A 14,068-nucleotide genomic window follows, 5' to 3' on the forward strand; every position below is an offset into this window, starting at 1 on the left:
AGACGCCATTGCCGGATGTTGCGTTGAAGCGTCTACCGCAGCACACATTTCTTCCGGCGTGGTCGGTAGCAATAAAGTAATCACGCGTCTGGTGACCGAACCGACGGAATTTCATGCAAATCACTGGCCTGCTAATTACCAACCGACAGCCAGCACGTGCCATTCGGCCCTCAAACCCAAAGATGACCGGACGTCCCATCGAGCGCTCTACCGCATCTATGCAAATGAACCTTCCCGAACCGAAAAGCAGGAAACCGGCCAGACAGGAGGCGAAACAAAGCGATCCCCCTGGCCCAGCATCCGGTATCACACTGTCGGCGATGCTGTCCGGGCTCAATTCCGGCTCGGTAGCATCCACACATTTCGGCCATCCGTCAAAGCATGCCAAACCGACGGGGAGGACTCTAAAGCGAGCGGCTCCAAAATCGGTGTACCCACTTCATCTATATTCCATTAAAATGCTCTCTTTCGGTGGCTCTGTCTGTGTGGTTCTTGCTCACTCTCGTCCTCGTGCGAGAGAAGTGATTTTTGAGCCCTCACCGTAAAAGCGTAATGCTATTACGCCGGCTTCTGCAACCCGGTCCCGGTGCTAGCTGATGCATAACTGATAGCAGCCGGCCTTCGTTTCCGGGACGTCCGTGGATCGTCCGTTTCTGTGTCTGGCTGTGATTTTCTTCCTTCTTTCTCGTTTCGTTCCTTCACACCCACACCCGTTGGATCGCCCCCAGAGTCAAGAACCGGTTGAAGGATGTCCAGTAAACTTCGGTCGGTTCTGATACGCCGTACGCCAGGTACGAGCCAGGTGTCTGCTAGGACCCGCCGGCCCAAAGTGGCCGCTTCTTCACTCGAGTGGGCGTCCCAAACTCGGCTGAGGCGTGATTGTCGATTGCCAAGCTCCCATTTGTATGCACCCCGAGGGGTGCCTTGTTTGGGTTGGTGCGTGGCGATCGATTGGCCAGCAAAGGACGATGGCATCTCCGACTTGAGGAATTTGCAGCCCAGCCACTTGCAGCTAAGGATCCTGCCCGGTGATCGACTGGATGCTTTTATGGCTACGGGTCGGATGCAGAATTTAAAATGTATCACGAGCCCCACCGACTAGCAGTAAACGAGACAACCAGCCCAAGAGAGAGAGAGAGAGAGAGAGAGAGAGAAAGACGGCAGAAAGGATAACGAGAGCAAATGAATATGCATAGGAAGAAGGCACTCGGGCTTCACCGTGTCCGTTCGATGAGTGAATTAATTCATTCCGGTCCATTTGATTCGATTTATTCCGGTTCGTCGAACGCCACCCGGGCACGTGGTTCCGAGCCGCCCGTTTCGTGGCCACACTCGCAAACCAGGACCCGTCACGTCCAAGAGGTCCTGTGCGCTACAAACGGCCGATGGGACAACGATGTCTTGATTAGATTGCGCTCGGTTCAGTGCCAGGAAAGAATGGCACTTGTCAAAGAGAGCAAGCGAGAGAGAGAGAGAGAAAAAAAATGCGATCCCTCACCCTCTCACGTGTGGCAGGATTTTAAGGACCCGGCCAAGCTGTGGACAGGACGCCGGCCGTGTCGTCTAGACGGCCGTGCCTGATCCAACCCGGTGGCCGTGCCGCCATGCGGTTCATCGAATCAAACAGCACTTAATTAAATGCCGGAAGCTCAATCTTCGCAGCTGATGACGTGAGTAAACGTTGCATAAAGCGCCTGAAGAATGGACCACTGCCCTTCGGAGGTGGCACTTGACTTGCGGGCTGGGAAGAATCCAGCCAACCCGGCTGGATTTAATTTAATTTAATTCGATAGATTTTAAACCCCTCGGAGACGCAGTACGAGAAAAAAACGGGCTTCCCCTTTTGTGGAACAAAGACAATAGATGGCGCTTTGTTTTTGTGGGTAGTTTTTGAATACTTTCCTCGGTTAAAATTGTTTTTCATGCTTGGAAAAGACGTATCCTTATTTGGAGCGCCAGGAGGTGAATAAATCTTTCGTCCAATCCCACCGTTTTAATAACCCTCCTGCCATGAATGCTTAAACATTTGACAAGCTCATTTTTTTGTTTGCTCCACCCAGTATGGATTCATCGCTCTAAACTATTATTTCCAACCCGTGCCCCGTGCGCCAGTGAAGCGTGATGAGCTTTTTTTCTGGCTCAACTTTTTCGATTGCATCCTAAACTTAGCAACTGAAACCCTTGCGCTAGGTGGCATCGAATTACCTTGGGGTCATTTCTCAAGCGGGTCAGTTTGTGCTTTTTTTTCTCTCCCAGGAGCGCGCGTACTTCCCTACCGTTTTATGCTTTTTTCACAGCTCATCGTCACCCGGAGGGTGGGCGAACAGCCGTCCCAAGACAAGTAACAGTACTCGGAGTAGCGGGGAAAGCGTCAGCAAAAATGGGGTCAAATAACACACACAAAAAAAAACCGGAGCCAGACAGTCCCTCGTCGGCTCTGCTCAAGCAAACAAACAGAATGAACAGGAAAAAGACAACAGACAAAAAAAACGGCGCACTTAAGTGGACATCCTTCCCAATGAACTTTTTCGATAAACCACCTGCCATCGCGAGTTGTGGGGGGGGTGGTGATGAAGAAAAAGAAGAAGGAGCGCTAGGAAGCGAATCTGGCCTTCCTCAAGGCTTCTCGCGAACCACCGCGAAAGCAAGTGATAAAAGTTAATAGCATCCGTTAGTTTCGGAAGTAGTTGCGCTCACTTTTGCCGCTTTCTTTTACGTGAAACTAATACATTCGCGTGGAAACCTGTGGAAGGTTGTGCTTTTTTTTTGTTTGTTGCTTCTTTCGTGCTGTGCTTTTCTCCTTCCGCCGAGCTCGCCAGCCGTTCGTTTTCCACGCAAACTATGCAAACTAGCGGGCGTCCCGCTGGAAACACAATTTCCACCTTGCCTTTTTTCCCTCAGCAAACGGTGGGGCGGTTATTTATGCTCCCTGCGTTCCTGCTTTTTATTTTATTTTGCTTTTTTTTTTGCTCTCTGTTGGTCTGCTTTGTTTGCTGCCACCCCCCAGGAGATAAAACACGAATGAAACTACATTTAATGGCGAACATGCGCTGCGGTCTCTCCCCACCTGTTTTCGGGTGCAGTGTGGAAATTTTATGAAAATTTCATCAGATCCACCCGATAGCCAAACAAACGTCCGGCTTCCGGTGAAGCTCGCTGTTCTCCTTTCTGCAGGTGTGTCGGGTAGTGTGGAGATGAAAAAAAAACACACCCACACACGGAAAAAAGCATCTCCGCTCCATTCGCGAACGAATAAACTCAGCATCTTTTTCGATTAAAATGGAAGAAAGGCCCCCCGAAACGGACGGGGCAATTTCAGAGAAACGGAGAGCATTTCCGCTTTTGCAACCGACCGATAAAGGTGATTTCGGGGTTGCTTTCGCCACATCGCGCTCCCCAGTGGGGAGTGACTTCCGGTGGCGATTGGGTCAGGTGAATGTCATCGTCCTCTTCCAAAAAAAAAAACAAAACTAGTGCCGACGGAGCAGATGGAATGGCGACCGGAACGTGAAGTTAATGAAAATCCGGCGCGATTTGCATGCCCTCGGTCGAAGGCTGATTCACATTCTCGTTTTTTTTTGTCCTATTGCTTTGTTTATTGCACCGTTGAGGGGAACTTTTCATTAAGGATTGCCAAAGGAAAAGCGAGCAAGAAATTCGCACGTATTTTTCGTTTTCAATTTTCTTGCAGGAAAGGCAAAATGTTTTGCTCTCTGGTTTTTATTTCAGATCGATACTGGCTCAGTGTTTTGAGACTTAAATTGAGCCATTTAAAACTGCATCTCTACATCATGATTGTGACTGAATTCGTACATATAACCCCTGGTAAGCAGGAAATGTGTTCAAGACAAATACGTGAAAATTCCATTCACCGACAGGCGGAAAATTTCCCCCCACGATTTATTTGCGAATCGTTCGGATTCGGCAGCGCCACCGGCAAATTTCCGCGAAAATTAGCCTCATCGGATGCTTATGAAATTGATTTGCAAATCCCGCTAACTAGCTCTCGCCAAATTACCGGCTCCGGCGTCGCGAGGGTATAATATTAATTTTCAGCCATTTTGCACTCCACAAAAAAACTCCTCCTTCAAACAGTTGGTGGGCTTCCTGGGCGATGGAAAACCCCAAACTCCGATAGCAAAAGAAATCACCGACCATCTCCGTAGAGGTTTGGGGGCACGTTTGCGTAAATTTCCCGCAAGTGCGAGCGAGTAATGGGAAATTAATGAAATTTCCTGGCGGAACCTCCCGATCGATCGGAAGCGCCGAATTTCTGCGAAGGATTGGCTCAAGTTCAGCGGGTTGGGTAAATTATTATTTTTACTATTCCTTGTCGTAACAGAAGGACATTGTCAAGCTAAAAGAAAATATGACCTTTTCAAAAGGGAAAACAAAACGCTTAAAGTCACTCGTTTAACAACGTCACGGGGATTCTAAGATAAAATCATTGTTGAATCGATATTTAATCAACAACCACAATTTCTTTAGATCTTTAACCTTTCAATCATCGTTTTGATTCAACAATGGCGTTTGTATTCCATATTATGTCAATAATGACACCTTTAAAAAAGCAAAATCTACCATACACTATCCTCCCACACGCCATCCTGCTGTGGCAATTGTTTTCGCGTGTTCTAAAAGGCACCGAAAGTACACCAAAATCTCAACACCACCTTCCCAGAGGGACAAGCGCTCAACATGACACACGCCTCCCGGTGGGAGGTGATCATAATTTTCTAGAATCAATCATCGGCTCAGCGGCACCACCGTACCGCTTATCATCGACACCGACCGGCCTTCAGTTCACGGTACCACTCGAACACGGCTCTAATGACGGTTCCCGGACACGGTGACATCTTGCTTTCCCTGCTTCGTAACTAAGCGTGCCGGTAAGCCCGATCGGGACACGATAAGACATCATCCCCACCATTAAGGGCACCGAGTGGTGCCCTACCACACCGTGCTAATATCCTTTATTGTTTTTTTTTCTCATTCTCCACCCGGGAACGTGCGAACGTACGCGCATGTTTTGTTCTCGTTTCTTTTCTTTCGCTTACTGCGCCTCTCGGCGTCTTCCAGGGTTGAGTCAATAGTTGATTGAATTTTACCCCAAACACACAGACACACACACCCACGAGCGTACACTGTGACCTTTCCGCCTTTCGGCAGCGCCAGCATCCAGTCATGCGGGAAGGCATTGATGTCAAATACCTATTGAAGGAATGAATATTACATGATGTATCACCAAGTCATCAGACACTCGACATGGTCCTCCCGCCGGCATCAACGCCCGTTTGCCGGGAACTCTCTCTCTCTCTCTCCCACGCACCCATTACACTTGTTTCCTAATGTTGTTTCGAGCGAGCCGGAAAGGAGGACATAACTTCTCATATATATTGATCCATCCAAGCAGGCGGCGCCACCCTTACACGAAGGACCCGCCTGCTAGATGTCGTAGCGCGCGCTCTGACACCGGCCAAGTGTCGTTAGTTGAAGATCCTTTATTTGTCAAGCATCAGCGTGGTGTGTGTGTGTGTTTGTGTGCGCGTGTGTATGAGAGCGTTGTCCTTGCGCTAAGACCGGAACACCGGGAGTGTGTATGATGGTTTTCTTTTTTCGCTTCTCCATTCGCTCTCATCCCGCTCGTCCTTGTTCGACCATTCGACGACATTTGCTGGCAGGATGCTCCCATTCCAAGGATGTCCCTTTCCGTCTCCCCTCACGGCCGGGTACGTCACAATTCGAGCCACACATACACACGGTTGGTGTTCTGTTTGTTAAAAACAGCACCATAAACCGCCCCCCCCCCCCCCCCTTGACATCTCGCACGGGGTGATTTTTCTTTTCTTTCGCCTACACGCCGTGAAGCATGTGCATGTCCTCGACACGCAAGGTATGCGGTTGTTTCTACCGGCGTTATCCTTAATTGCGTGCGCCCACTTTGGGATGGGTGAATAATGGAGGGTGGAAAAGAGTCGCAATAAAGAAGCATCCCTTCAGCGGGCGCCGGAGATGCTGGCCAGCGGACACTTGAGTAATAACCGAAGGGAGTCGGTCGAGGAGAGAAACATGGCAAGAAAGGATACAAAGTATACAACACAAAAAAGGCTCGTGAAATTTAGCATGATGAGGGAACATTACAGCTAGTAGGTACAACAATAGATTCCATGAGGTAAATGTTTAGTTAATAGATATAATAGTGTAAATGCGATAAAACGTGCAGTAGAAGGATAACGTGCAAAATACTGAACAAAACCAGTTTTATTTTTATTCCTTCTCACTCCTTTAAAATCGATTAATTTTAAAAGACAGACTATAGAATGATTCTTCTTAATTACCACCTCTACAGAATGGCGTTTGATTACACATTTTGCAATCGATTGAAACCGCTCAAAACAAAAAGAAAACGTACACCATCCACAGCAAGTATGGTTTAGCCGCAAAACCCACAGTGATTGCGGTTTAATAGCTGTTATTTTATCACCCAACCACCCTTTTACCGAGCAGCCCTTGCTACAGGAAATAGCACACCAATAGTGGGTACCGATTATGAGGTACAAAGTCTATTCTAGGACACTCGAAGGTACACCACCTTTGCTGGTTTTTTTTCTTTTCTTCTCTGCTGCACCTTCACCAACATGCGCTGGGAAACATCGGAACCAGCAAAAGGAAGCAAGAAACCCCGGCGTGAACTTTCGTCCTCGTTTTTGTCCTTCTCCTCCGTTTCACTGGGGCCGGGGGTGCTGCTATTTCTATTTGCGTCCCGGATGGCGAGCAGAAAGGCGGAATTGATCCCGCACCCGAAGCCGTCGATAAATGGGCCTCATGGGGGGAGGAAAAAAATGAAAGAAACGCCTGTAAGCGACCCGATACCGACATATTGGCAGGCGGGCATGCCGGAAGTTGCTTCCCTCCGCCCACCGGTTCAATTCACACCCCCATCGTGCTGGATTCGGGCAGGGCACAGTGGGCACTCCCATACAAATACCGGGATAAAAGTCTAGCGCCATTATTTACTGGAAAATTTAAATGGAACGTACAATTTGGTATTATTGGAAACGATACATTATCAGTTTGGAATAATTTTCTTACATTTTTTTATTATAGTGACTGCCTGACCGTTAAACTTCGTTCGTAATACAATACATAATATAAAATTCATTCCACAGTTAACAATTGCGAATTTTCGAATTCCAAAACTCCAATTTGACAAATTCCATGGCTAATGGGCATATCCTCCCATCAACCGTATGAATTGCACTTTATCCCGGGCGGGCAAGGTTAGTTTATCTATGCAATTCTGCTGGACCTATGCTGCTATTCCTCTCTCCTTCAGAGGACTCTTTTGCATTGCAGGTCTTGTTGTTCAACTGTTTTGAATTCTTCGGCCTCCTGTCCTGGATTGGAAAATTTAAGGGTATTTAGGATATAGGGAGGTAGGGAATCAGATGACCAAGTCTTGGCCGAAGCAAACCGATGAATTGCTCTTACATAGCTCACGAATAGGGATCTCCGACAGCTTTAGAACAGCCTCAATTGCGCCCAATAAAGCTGAATCTGCCATGCAGATATCAATCGGAGCCCGCATTTATTTGTGAGGTAGGATAGGACTGTTAAAAATGGCCAAAAGATCTGCATTTTCATTGCCGGGAAATTCGCTTCTTTTAGCTAAATAATCAATGTTATTACTTGGAACTACTGGAAAAATCCTTTTGAAAAACTCATGAATTTTCACGCAGAACATGCAAAAAATTTCAAAACGGTGCCCGAATTTGTATAAAAAAAAACCACGTGACGCACCCTGCTCGCTAATCGAGAGGATTTCAGCGACGGATTTTGAACGCCAAAATCGCCAAATTTGAATTCGCTAGTAACGAGAGATCATGCGTCGAGGAGGTTGCATGTACCAGCCGAATTCCGTTTCGAACATCATTTGTCACCCAAGGGTTACCAAATTTAATAGATTTCCCCTCCAAATGTTATCAGTACATATCGCCGATCTTTCCAGCGCATGATAATCAGCATTCTATCTCGTTCGCTTTCGTTTGTTATTGATCGCGTTGTTCTACGCACACTGTAGGATCTTATTGAGCGTCTAATCTTACTGGTCATAATTCGGTCGCAATATTTTGCCGATCATAATTAATTATGTGGCTGCGTACATAAAATGCTTTATCGATACAAAACAAAGTACCGAACGGTGTGTGATACATTTCTGTTCCTTAAACCACTGCTTCCCATATCATTGAACATCTTTTTATCACAAAACTATAAGAAAATAGCGGGATGATCATACACGGTGTCCAATTAGCACGCAGTATTCCATAGTGCAGCAATGTCCACCTCCTACGCACGCCTGGAACAAAATGTAATTATCTTGTCCTTGTTGCGCTCATGTTATCCGAAATAGTACTCTTTAAGTCCATGGCGCACGATTTTTATCAGCAGTGCCAACTCTCGCGTCGTCACGCGTGGTTTATTAGCACACGTGAATTTCGCAAAATTCTATCGATTATTCTATCAAACCGCTGCCAGAAGGATTTCGGCGTCGGATTTTGTACGCCAAAAGCGACAAATCTGATATTGTGAGTAACAAGAACTCATGCGTCGAGGAGGTTACATCCACCAGCCGGACTACCACACTAAATTTAATGGATTTCCCCTCCAAATGTTATCAGTACATATCGCCGATCTTTCCGGCGCATGATAATCAGCATCCCATCTCGCTCGCTTTCGTTTGCACACTGTAGGATCTTATTGAGCGTCTTATTTTGCCGGTCATAATTCGGTCGCAGTATTTTGCCGATCATAATAAATTGTGTGGCAACGTACATAAAATGTTTTTTTATACCAAACAAAGTACCGAACGGTGTGTTATAATTTTCTGTTCCTTAAACCACTGCTCCCCATATTATTTAGCATCTTTTTATCACAAAACTATATGAAAATAGCGGGATGGTCAAACACGGTGTCCAACTAGCACGCAGTATTCCATAGTGCAGCAATGGTCACGCCCTACGCACGCCTTGTACAAAATATAGGCAGCTTGTCCTTGTTACGCTCACGTGCTACTCCCGTTATCCGAAATAGTAATCTTCCAGCCCATGGCGCACGTTCGCAACCTCCTCGACGCATGATCTCTTGTTATTCACAATATCAGATTTGTCGCTTTTGGTGTTCAAAATCCGTCGTCGAAATCCTCCCGATTAGCAGCGTGCGCTACGAAATCTGAAATGATCGTTCGCATGAACCACGCGCAACGACGCCAGATTTGGCAGTGGTGATAAAAAGCGTGCGGCATGGGCTTAAAGATTACTATTTCGGATAACATGAGTAGCACGTGAGCGCAACAAGGACAAGATAATTATATTTTGTACCAGGCGTGCATAGGAGGTGGACGTTGCTGCACTATGGAATACTGCGTGCTATTTGGACACCGTGTTTAATCATCCCGCTATTTTCATATAGTTTTGTGATAAAAAGATGCTCAATGATATGGGGAGCAGTGGTTTAAGTCACAGAAATTTATCCCACACAGTTTGCTGCTATGTTTTGTATCGAAAAAGCATTTTATGTACGTTGCCACACAATTTATTATGATCGGCAAAATACTGCGACCGAATTTTGACCGGCAAAATAAGACGCTCAATAAGATCCTACAGTGTGCAAACGAAAGCGAGCGAGATGGGATGCTGATTATCATGCGCCGGAAAGATCGGCGATATGTACTGATAACATTTGGAGGGGAAATCCATTAAATTTAGTGTGGTAGTCCGGCTGGTGGATGTAACCTCCTCGACGCATGAGCTCTTGTTACTCACAATATCAGATTTGTCGCTTTTGGCGTACAAAATCCGACGCCAAAATCCTTCTGGCAGCGGTTTGATAGAATAATCGATAGAATTTTGCGAAATTTACGTGTGCCAATAAACCACGCGTGACGACGCGAGAGTTGGCACTGCTGATAAAAATCGTGCGCCATGGACTTAAAGAGTACTATTTCGGATAACATGAGCGCAACAAGGACAAGATAATTACATTTTGTACCAGGCGTGCGTAGGAGGTGGACATTGCTGCACTATGGAATACTACGTGATAATTGGACACCGTGTTTGATCATCCCGCTATTTTCATATAGTTTTGTGATAAAAAGATGCTCAATGATATGGGGAGCAGTGGTTTAAGGAACAGAAATGTATCACACACCGTTCGGTACTTTGTTTTGTATCGAAAAAGCAATTTATGTACGCAGCCACATAATTAATTATGATCGGCAAAATATTGCGACCGAATTATGACCAGTAAGATTAGACGCTCAATAAGATCCTACAGTGTGCGTAGAACAACGCGATCAATAACAAACGAAAGCGAACGAGATAGAATGCTGATTATCATGCGCTGGAAAGATCGGCGATATGTACTGATAACATTTGGAGGGGAAATCTATTAAATTTGATAACCCTTGGGTGACAAATGATGTTCGAAACGGAATTCGGCTGGTACATGTAACCTCCTCGACGCATGATCTCTCGTTACTAGCGAATTCAAATTTGGCGATTTTGGCGTTCAAAATCCGTCGCTGAAATCCTCTCGATTAGCGAGCAGGGTGCGTCACGTGGTTTTTTTTATATAAATTCGGGTGACCATTTTCAAATTTTTTGCATGATCTGTGTGCAAATTTATGAGTTTTTGGAAAGGATTTTTCCAGTACCAAGTAATAACATTGATTATTTAGCTAAAAGAAGCAAATTTCCCGGCAATGGATCTTTTGGCCAAAAAGTAAGGCGCCATTTTAAACAGTCCGCCAAAATAACCCTGTAGCGCGGTTTAGAAAAAAATCATTTTCATATGAGGTGGCGCAAGGTGGCAGCAGATTTTGTTATAAAATCAAAGATATACTATTGTACTACATTCTGTGCTATGCCATTGCTTAAAGATTTTTAAAGCTTTATAAAAAATCATCTTATGTGATTTTACATGGTATTTTTCGTACTTTTACATTTTTTGATGATATATTCTTTGAATGAATTAAATTTATTTAATTAAATGACAATAACAATTGAATAACCTATCCAAAATGGTTAAAATGTTGAGTTTCTGATATTTAGTCAAAGTGAAAAAGAGATTAAAGTCAGCTTAAAAAAATTGAAAATTTTTCAATTTTTTCACTCATTTTCGACATTGACAGGCTGTTACTCCGTGAATGTTGGACTTGTGCCCATAATATTTTGGTGTTAACTAAGTTTAAGCCTCTAGTTTCAGAATATAACTGTTTAAAACTGTTTAAAAAAATCTCAAATTTGTTTTTTGACTTTTATCCCGGCCATTTACCCAACGTGCAGGGGTTCAATTTATGGGTGTAATAACGGTGTCGCCGGTGGCTCCTGCTGTCCTGCCGGTTAGGATCTTTTTTGTGGCCTCAGGCATCCCGGCGAGGCGTCGCAATCGCGCGATCCAAAATCCTCCAATTTCCCATCCTTCCAGGGAGCAAGCAAAGGGCGCTTGATTAAAGGTGGCTCGAATCGAAATTGGCATCGCAAGGCATCGAAGAAGAATCCCCGTTCCAGGACACGTACACCGTGTGCCTTATCAGTGCAACGTGGCTAAGCGGTCGATTTGAATTTAAAAAAGTGCCTATCCCGGAAACGGAAGGAAGGCAGTGGGAGTGGGTGTGAATAAAAAAAAACCCACACACCCACCCTTACAGCGACACACACGAAAAAAAAACCAATCACTTGAGTGGCGCCGATAAATGGCGTGATTTAGGAAGGTCGGTCGGTCGGGCAGTAAAGGGAAGAAAATTAATTTCCGCGATATCCCACCGATCAGTGGCCAATAATGTACGGCTGGCGGGACGATCAAACGCTGGGGTTAGTGCAGGTCGATGGTTGGCCACATTTCTTCTAGCCAGTTGAGCGTTTTTACACCACAATTACAACGCATCTCGGGAGGGCGTTGAAGCGACAGAAAGGGCAAAAAGGAATGAGGAGGAAAAACACAAACGATACGGCTTGTAAACACGACAGGAACGTGAGATCGAATCCCGATACCTTCCAATGAGGGAAAACTGCCGCTTTTCACGGTTAAGGACATAAGGGTTTTTTTCTTCTTGAAGGGTGGTGTTTCACCACGCACAAACCAAGCATTCCTGCGTATCGATCCACGTGGCACGTGGGTGTATCAACCCCAAGCCGGGAAATGCCGGGAAAAATCCCTCCCTTCGCAAACCGCCGGCACCAGAATGTATATGTCACTTTAAATAGCAGAAATGAATCACTCGCACGTCCACGGCGTCATCCCGGGGATAAATAATCGTCCCGTTGCCATAGCAACGAGCTGACGGGCGTTTTCTGTCAAGCGTCATGCGATGTGGCTGCGGTTTTGGATTCCGACCACGAATTAAGCACGAAACACACTAACGAGCCTTTTGGAGGGAGGCTGGGGCACGTTGTAAGACCCACCAGAAAACAAGATGGATGAAGCTTCCGAGGCACCGAGTGCTCCCTGGCCCATTTTTTTTTGTGTTTGTTTTTGAAAGCAAGCATGCTCTCCTTGATGCCGTAAAACGCCCCCTGGAGTGCAAGTGACAAAAGTAAATATTTTCCTTCCCAGGCGGGAAAAGTTCCTCTCTCCCCTTTTCTATACGGGAGGACCCCCCTGGGGTATGTTTGGGTCCCTCCTCTCTACCAGGAAGTGAAGCTCGTGCTCCAATTTCGTGCTCGAACGTCCCCTGTGGAGTGCAGCAAAGGGTGCATTCTTTGTGTTGCGTTCACTTCTTGCGTTCAAGCGTCAACCTCTGTGGCTGTTGCTGTGTGTGTGTGCTCCCTCCGTTAATGAAGCAACGGAAGCTGAAGTCGACGGTGCTCGAATACCAGCCTCGGTTGGGTGACAAACGCCCGGAACCATCGCACCGGAAGTCAACAAGGATGCCACCCCGGGTACGTAACGCGTCCTCGTCACGAGCGTGAACCGTGTGCCTCGGGGCCGGACGGTTGCGTCCGTTGGTGTTGTTATTTTAATGAGCGTAATGCCAACCGGTCGCATTCATTAACACATGCCGCCCGTTCGTGGTTCGAGCCGTGGTACGAGCGTAAAAGTCACCGTTCGTGCGTCTTCATTACGGGCGCGTACCCGGTTCGTGCTGTGGATCACTTTCCCTCGTTAGCTCCACTTCAGAGCGGCAACGAAGCGACTTTAGTGGGATCGATTTTTTGCTTGTTTTCCAACGTTTCCTCATGTCATTTTTCAAGCTACCCAAAGTGTCCTTTTTTAAAGGAGATCAAAGTAAGCTTGGGGACTATTTTTCCTCCCAACAAAATAAATTACTTAAAGCACAATTCACATTTCGTTCGTTTCAGGTGGTTCGTTGTGCATTTAAATGCAACCATTTTCTCCTCCACGTGTCCTTACAAGGATATGTGTATGTGCATTTGTTTTCTTTACACATTCTCTCCCATCCCAGTCGGGCACACGACGGACATCCTTTCTCTCGGTGCCGCGGTCGCAACACTGCATAATGTATCGCTCGTCTCATTATCCTTCCGCACGAAATGTCAACCCCACCGGTGCCGGAGATGCAGAAAGTGCAGATGCACTCCCCCCCCCCACTCGGGCCACCCACGATCACCGGTTCACCAGGCGATGGTGAAAGAAATTCAAATAAACAATGATTCATGAATAATCTACACCCCACGGGAGGGAGGCAAAAAAGAAGCAGAAAAAAGGACTCCCCGAGGAGGAATGGCGCACCTACGGAATGGTGAACCCTGTGGACTCGGTTCTCAGGTCGGGCGTGTAAAATCTGCACACCTGCAGTGTTTCCTCCGTTGTGCCGTTGGTTGATTATTTGTGTGTGTCCCGGTCCGTACCGGTAGCGGCACGAAGTCACGAAGGACATGTTTACTTTTTACGTACGCCCATCCTGGCCACCTGCGCTGCGGTTGGTGCACGAGTGTGGCAACTTTTAAGACAGTCATTTTAGTGGGTGGTTGTTTTTTGTTTTTTTTTCGAGAGCTTTCCTATCTCTCTCACTCACTCACGCTCCCAACAAGCGCACCGTTGTCCTGGC

Source organism: Anopheles nili, chromosome 2 (genome assembly GCF_943737925.1).
Source record: "Anopheles nili chromosome 2, idAnoNiliSN_F5_01, whole genome shotgun sequence".
NCBI classification, from domain to species: domain Eukaryota; kingdom Metazoa; phylum Arthropoda; class Insecta; order Diptera; family Culicidae; genus Anopheles; species Anopheles nili.